The 7,062-nt window shown below is 39.9% G+C and overlaps 1 protein-coding gene across 1 annotated transcript in view; it reads left to right on the top strand.

Moving 5' to 3' along the window:
* Positions 1-6,604: 6,604 nt before the first annotated feature.
* DUSP8 (dual specificity phosphatase 8) overlaps positions 6,605-7,062 on the top strand; it is a 1,059,944-nt gene continuing 1,059,486 nt past the window's right edge. Inside the window, exon 1 of the mRNA XM_044059067.1 lies at positions 6,605-6,839. The gene's annotated coding sequence lies outside the window, so the exon portion shown is untranslated. The remainder of the gene's footprint in view (positions 6,840-7,062) is intronic.

Below are 7,062 nucleotides of genomic sequence, written 5' to 3'. Positions count from 1 at the left end.
AGGAATGCCCTTCTGTACCCTGTACCAAGATACCATTAGGCTATGGAAACATGTTATGTCCTTGAACCACTTTCTATCAGTGGCACATATTCCTGAAGAACCCACCTCATTGGCAGACTAGCTCATCAGATGTCTGCTGATGCTGCATTAATGTACTTTACACCATCTCCCTCATTCTTAAATTCTTGCAGAAAGCGAAGTTAAACAAGGCCAAAGTCATTCTTTTAGCTACATTTTGGCCTCAACAAGTTTGGTTCTACTACCTTTTGTCTCACTTCATGGAAAAGTCTCTCAGATTGAGACTCTTAAGGAACCTGTTAATTCAACCATCCAGCAGGCCTCACCTGAACCTGCATACCTCAAGGTAACCTCCAGAATTCTCATATTCCTTTGATGGCCAGGCCAGAGCATACCCAGAGGATTGTCCCAATACTCATTTCTGCCCAAAAGGCTAATACATGGAAAACATGCATAAGTAAATGGACATGATTCTTCGTTAGAAAAGGGTTGAACCGTTTTGCTGCTCTGGTTATAATACTCCTAGTTTACCTTGCACAGATATTTGGCTCAGGACTGGGTTAACACAGGATAATCTTCATAAGGGTTTTCAAACTTTTGCTTGGTTTCCTTGAAAATTGGTAAGGTCTTCCTTACAGAACTTTTCTCATCAGGCCTCAATTTAGGGAATCTGTTTTTCTTGGTATCTACATTTTGTCCTAGAGAAATTCAACTTGTCTCCATTTAAGACAACTCATGGGTGGACATGAAATTTATTTCCTATAAAATCCTTTTCTTGGTAATATTCACTTCAACTAGATGAGCGTTTTAGCCTTTCACAAAGATAGCGTGGTCTTACAAACTAACCCAACATTTCTATATAAAGGCTAGTTCTATTCAGTCCATTACTCTTTCTATGACTTTTTTCCACAATTTACTCTGATGATCACCTATTGCACTATATGGATATATCTAGACAGCTGCGTTTTCACTTTAATAGGATCAATGAATACAGAATGGACACACAGCTATTTGATTCTTATGCTCCTAACAAAATGGTCTAAAGCTCCCAAGATCACTTTGTCTTGGTAGCTTTCAGAATGCATTACATTTTATTATGACAAAATAAAACATTATCTTCACAACCAATGGCTCCTTCCATGAGGGCTTTGCATACCTTGCAGGCCTTTTTCAGGAAGGCTTTTACTGATGATATTTATGTGACTGCAGTTTGGGCTGCTTAAAGCTCCTTTGAAAGGCGTTACAAGATGGATGTTGTGTCCACATCTTGATCCCTCTTTGTAGCTACCATTATTTAGGGCATCCTGTCATGAGGTTACCCAGGTAGGTCTGCTGGTGATTCTGTCCTAGTGATTGAGAAAGATGAATCATATCATGTCTGCTTTAGAGTTACGTACTCACCATATTGACAGATCTACTTGGTCATATGTCAGCCTCCCCCCACCCATCTTCCATTAGCCTGGCAGACAGGCCTCCCTCTGCAGTTGCTGTCAGTGTCCTGCGTGTGTGTGTGTGTGTGTGTGGGGGGGTGGGGGTACTCTACTTGAGAGCCATACTCTAGATCAGGAAGAAAATTACACTGTGCTATGGATTACAGGCACAGAGGAGTTAAAGCCTGAGAAAAGTCATATTTGTGCCGAGCAAACTGAAAGCTAAAATTTCAGTCCTAGTGGTTGAGAAAGATGAACTATGACCATGCAGATCTATTGTTATGGCAATTACATAACTTTTATTTTCTGAGAATGTTCATGTATGGGATATGAACACAGTCAAAGAATTAAATAAGTAAACCTGCTGTATGTGAATATCCAAGATTTCTGTTTCTGATTTGAAATTGCTCTTGAGTTAAAGAACAACCTTAAGTTAAATAAAAAAAAAGGTTCTTAAGTGAAGGATAGCTGTATTTTGGTATAGTTGATCAGATATGGCACTTATTTACCAACATTGTCAAATGCACCTCTGGTCACTAGTTTGTGTTGTGTTCTTTGTTTCATATAACTTTCTTCAAATTTCATGTCATATTTTTATACATGATTTTTTTAAATGAGGAACACTTTTTCTAGTTAGCCTGGGTACCAAATTGTTTAGCGATAGCACAACCAGCCCTCACACACATATACATATGCAAATGCTTCACTGCAGTGTCACTAACGGAATATGAATTCAAGCACCCTTTGTGTGTTGTATATAAATATGTGAATAAAGTTATTCCCGTAAGAACAGGCAAGTACTATTTAAGAAACTATGTGCAAATGGTTGCTATGTCTTCAAAAACTTTATTTATTTACTTATCAATAACTTGTAGAACTGAGTTACTGAAACAAGAAACTATGTGCAAATGGTTGCTATGTCTTCAAAAACTTTATTTATTTACTTATCAATAACTTGTAGAACTGAGTTACTGAAACAAGAAACTATGTGCAAATGGTTGCTATGTCTTCAAAAACTTTATTTATTTACTTATCAATAACTTGTAGAACTGAGTTATTGAAACAATTTGGAGAACTATATGAAAACTTAGGGAAGTGATAAGGAAACAACAGGCATTCTGTGGGCATATGAAGTCATCTGATGGCATATTATACTATGGCATCATATCTTGAGCTAGAAAGAAGGGGAGAGGAACCACAGCTATGAAATACAGAAAGTGAAAAAAGAAGGTATAATGCAGGATAAGTGGTTATAAACGTATGATGATCAAATGTTAACTGACGACTTTTGTTTCATGGAGTTCAGTTCAAAATTACAATTCTGTATAGTTATGTGTTTTTACTGAACGGTTTTAATTTAATAGTTGAATAATATGGGAGACTTCAAATTTAACAAATTATACATTTTATTAAAATAAATGTTTTCCAACTTTACTCAAAATATTGCAGAGTAGTATGGTACTGTATATAAAACACGTTGATATGATGGGAAAACTGTCCTCGGCTCAGCCTTAGCTCTCAAAATTGAAAAAAAGTCATGTAATGACCACTCAAGTGCTATGAATTATGCATAGACATGTTTTTGCCTTTAAATACATTTTTGCTTCTCCCAGATTTTCAAATTTGTTTGATAAAGACAGACAAGTTTGGGATAAATACATTGTTAATTAAATAAAGCAAGCTTGTAGGAGGAGTCCTTATCATTTCTGACAATCTGCTATGATTTTTTGAAGGTCAAAGCTATAACTTATAATGCATAGTGGTTGAGAGGTATGTCATCTGCATTTCTTCAGTCGCTGGACTGTCCTGCAGAATTTCACTTTTCAGTATGAAATACCCCACCACTACTGACATCTGAAAATAAGGTAAGGGACCTCTTTATTTAGTACTTTTCACTTTCCAAACAACAATAAAGGGTCCCAATTTGAATAAGTCACAAAATGCTAGATCTTAAAAAATGAATAGACATGTATAGGTTCATAGGTAGGTACTAGGCTATTGGCCCAAGGGCCTACATAAGCCTATCCAACAAGGTTCCTTGGCTTACACCACCCAAGAAAGTTATTTACCACTGTCGAGCAGAGACACAGAAGTGATCCCCGGGGTGTATTTCCTATTTCCCATCCACTCATCAAGATTTTTCTTGAAGAGTGCTAATGAAGAACTTTGCTTGACATAGATGGGTAGCCTGTTCCAGAGTATGGGAAGTCTCAGGGACAGGAATCTATCCCTCCAGCATGTCCTGTTTATTGTGGTGACAAGGTTTAGGTCCCTAGAGCGTATAGCTCAGAGGGATTGGGATTTCTTTAGGTGTAGTATGTCCAACAGCTCTGGGTTTGACATAGCTTTATATGTTAGGCAGAGATCACGTCAGAGTAGGCGATATGCTACCCTGGATGAGAACCCTTTTATGATGAGGTGTGCCACGTAGAAGGACTTCCTGACTACTGTGGCAATGTAACTATCAAAGGAGAGACTGCTGTCCACCTGGGTCCCAAGGTCTCATCACACATTTGGTGTGAAGTAGATTGCTGCCTATGTGGTAGTTCATGGGTACAGAGTTTTTACCAAAGGGGATGACACTGCACTTTTTGGTATTGAGCTTGAGGCCATGGCTCTGACACCAGGCATCTGACTCAGCGAGGCCAGCCAAAGGCCTTCTGTGTTAGCCTGCACTTCAGAGAAGTAGATACCAAACAGGAGAGGTCCTAGGACGGAACCCTGTGGTACTCCACTTGTCACTGCTTTGAGGTCAGATTTGGAGTCTGCAAGTTTTACAGTGTGGGTTCTGCCAGTGAGCAGTTGGCAACCCATCTTGTGACGTAGGGATTTATACCTAGTTTAGTGAGTTTTGCTATAATTCCAGAATGGGGGATGGTGTCGAAAGCCTTGGCGAGGTCAAGATAGGCTGTGTGAACCACCTTACCCTCATCTACAGCTTTGGTGACTGCCTCAAAGAAGTCGATCAGGTTCAGGAGGCATGATCTGCCTTTCACAAACCCGAACTGGGTGGGATCCAGAGTTTGGAGGTTACCAATGTCTTTGTTTATGAGTTCCATGATGATACGTTCCAAGGCCTTGCAGACCAGGTTTGTGGAGTGGGATAACTGTTGCTGTGCACCATTCAGTGGGCACAAAGCCTGATGCGAGGCTATTATTGAACATGGTGCTTAAGTGGGGAGCCAGTTTGTTCTGAAGTTCGTGTAAAATGCAGCCTGGGATGTTGTCCGGTACCATGGATACTGTGTTTTTGGCTTTAGAGAGTGCAGCTTTTACCTGCGTAGTTGAGATTACAGGGACTCTGCATTCTTCCTGTATAGATATGGGCCCTTTAGGGGGTGGGGGTGGGGGTAAAGTTAGCACTGAACCTATCTGCCAGGATGTTGGCAATATCAGTTGGTTCTGTAATTTTTGTGCCGTTGTGCTGTAACTCAGAGCAGATCTGGGTGTTGTCATTGAGATTCTTAACATAGCTATAGAATGCTTTGTGTTTGTCCTTGGAATTAGTGGCAATTTTGTTTTCGTAGCTAGCTTTGGAGGATCTTATAAGGGATCTCAGCTTCTTACTGAGGCTGACCAGGGAGCTCCTCCACTCATGGGATTTTACTCTCTTTTGCAACAGTTTCTTCCTTCTGTTGTACAGTTTGTTTATGGCAGGGGACCACTAGAGTGGCTTCCTTTTTTTGGAGGATAGCATCTTGGTTCTGTTTGGGATAGCACGATCCATGCACTCGTGTAAGTGCTTATAGAGTGCATTTGTGTATGATTCAGCAGTTGTAACTGTTTTGTCCATCTGCATGGGTGTCGTGAAGTTCACCACTTCTATTTCGAAACAAGTTGTCAGATATATGTGGTGTGAGTCATCACTACAATACCTCTGAGCTGTCCAGATCTTCGCCTCATATTTTTGGTCTGTTGCTCATAAAATCTGTGATTTCCTGGAGTTTTGTGTCAAATCAGTGAGGACTGAATTCACTAAATAATGGCAGTCATTTGAGTTTCTGACTTCATAACTTTCAGAAAATGCATAACAACACAAAAAGAGCTACGTTTATAAGAGCAACATTTAAAATAGTTCCTATTTGTGGAGCTTTATCTCCCCTTATTTTGGCTTAGTCCTGATTTTTTTATGCCAAGAGGTTGAGAGGTATGGGACTCGATCACCTCAGCTGTTTAGCCTTCGCCCGACAAGCAAACACTCAGTTTTCCTCCCCATACCGTATAACTACAGTGACCTTTGCAGCTTTGACCTGATGCTATGTACTTCAAAAATGCAACAATATGACCATTATCGTTTCTGATTTAAAAGCCCTCTAAGCGCAAAGTGTGCATACACTTGTTGATTTAAAGCACCCCAGAAATTAATTCTCTAAAACTTAGCGTGGAAAATATGTCATCAGGTCCAAACAGACTGGAGTTACTGGAATGCCACTGATGCCAGCAAACGAAATTTATTTAATACAGACTGTGTAACTTGCTGCTAGCTTTGCAACAACACTAGGGTTGCCACCTTTTCAAATGCCCAAAGTGGGACATTTTTGGTACAAACGTCAGATTTTGCAAGGCAAAACATACCCATGGCCAGTACAAAGGACAGAACGTCACTTTTCTGCCTAAATAAAAGCGTATTCTTATAACATGTAACATTGTAGTTGCTTATTCTGTTTCTTATAACATTTAGGTGTTTCAGATACAGAATAACTGTTTTATGCAACTATTACATAAAATATAGGAAATATGTTTGTCCTAAAATGTGAGGACATTTGCCATTTTTTCATTTTTTTTTTTTTGCAGGACACAACTGCCCAAAGAGGGACTGTCCCTCGCAAAGTGGGACAGGTGGTAACCCTAAACAACACGGAAATAAATGCACAAAATATTACAATTCACACATGGGAATACCTACTTTAACCCTTCCTTTAAGAGAAGCTTCATAGTACTGCATTTCCCTTTTAAGACACAGGACAGGCGATTTCGCCTGCCTGGCGCGAGTTAATCTGTATCCAAAGCCCGAGGATCAGTGGCTGACGTCACTGAGTCTATTGGCATCAGTCCCTGATTGGCTGCGGCTGACGTCAGGTTCATATCTCCCCTCCTTTTTTTTAAGGCATGACCTCATCGCCAGTTCATTTTTAGTTCCAAAGTGCACCTTCTGTTTTCCTGGGTCTCTGGATGGGTTATCTGTGCTGTCTCATCCATGCCCCCAGCGCGGCAAGGACGTTAAATGGTGTTATTATCAACCTCCCGGCCTAAGCCATCCAGTTTACCTGCCATGTTTAAATGGTTATAATTATCACTTTAATGATTAGCATTACTAACTAGTGTGCAGCTGCAGAAAAGACTGAGCAGCGGAAAAAAAGGCTGTCATGCCATTGCTCTGGGACTACAGAGGTGAGCTAGTTTTTTATAACCTTTATTAGATCGACGTGCGTTTTTACGGCTGATTATCTAGGAAATAAAGTGTGTTAAATCATTTTGTCTGCATTAGTGGGATGAGTGGGAGTAAATTCTTGGAAGCACACAGTACTGTAGCAACGTTATCTCCCTTGTGCAAAGTATATTTATTTTCTGCAGTATATTTTTGTATATCTTTATAGTGTCACTGACAGCCTAT

Source organism: Protopterus annectens, chromosome 17.part0 (assembly GCF_019279795.1).
Source record: "Protopterus annectens isolate FY-2018-M chromosome 17.part0, PAN1.0, whole genome shotgun sequence".
NCBI classification, from domain to species: domain Eukaryota; kingdom Metazoa; phylum Chordata; order Ceratodontiformes; family Protopteridae; genus Protopterus; species Protopterus annectens.
The sequence above is the reverse complement of the archived record's forward strand: the minus strand, read 5'-3'. Positions and strand labels throughout refer to the sequence as shown.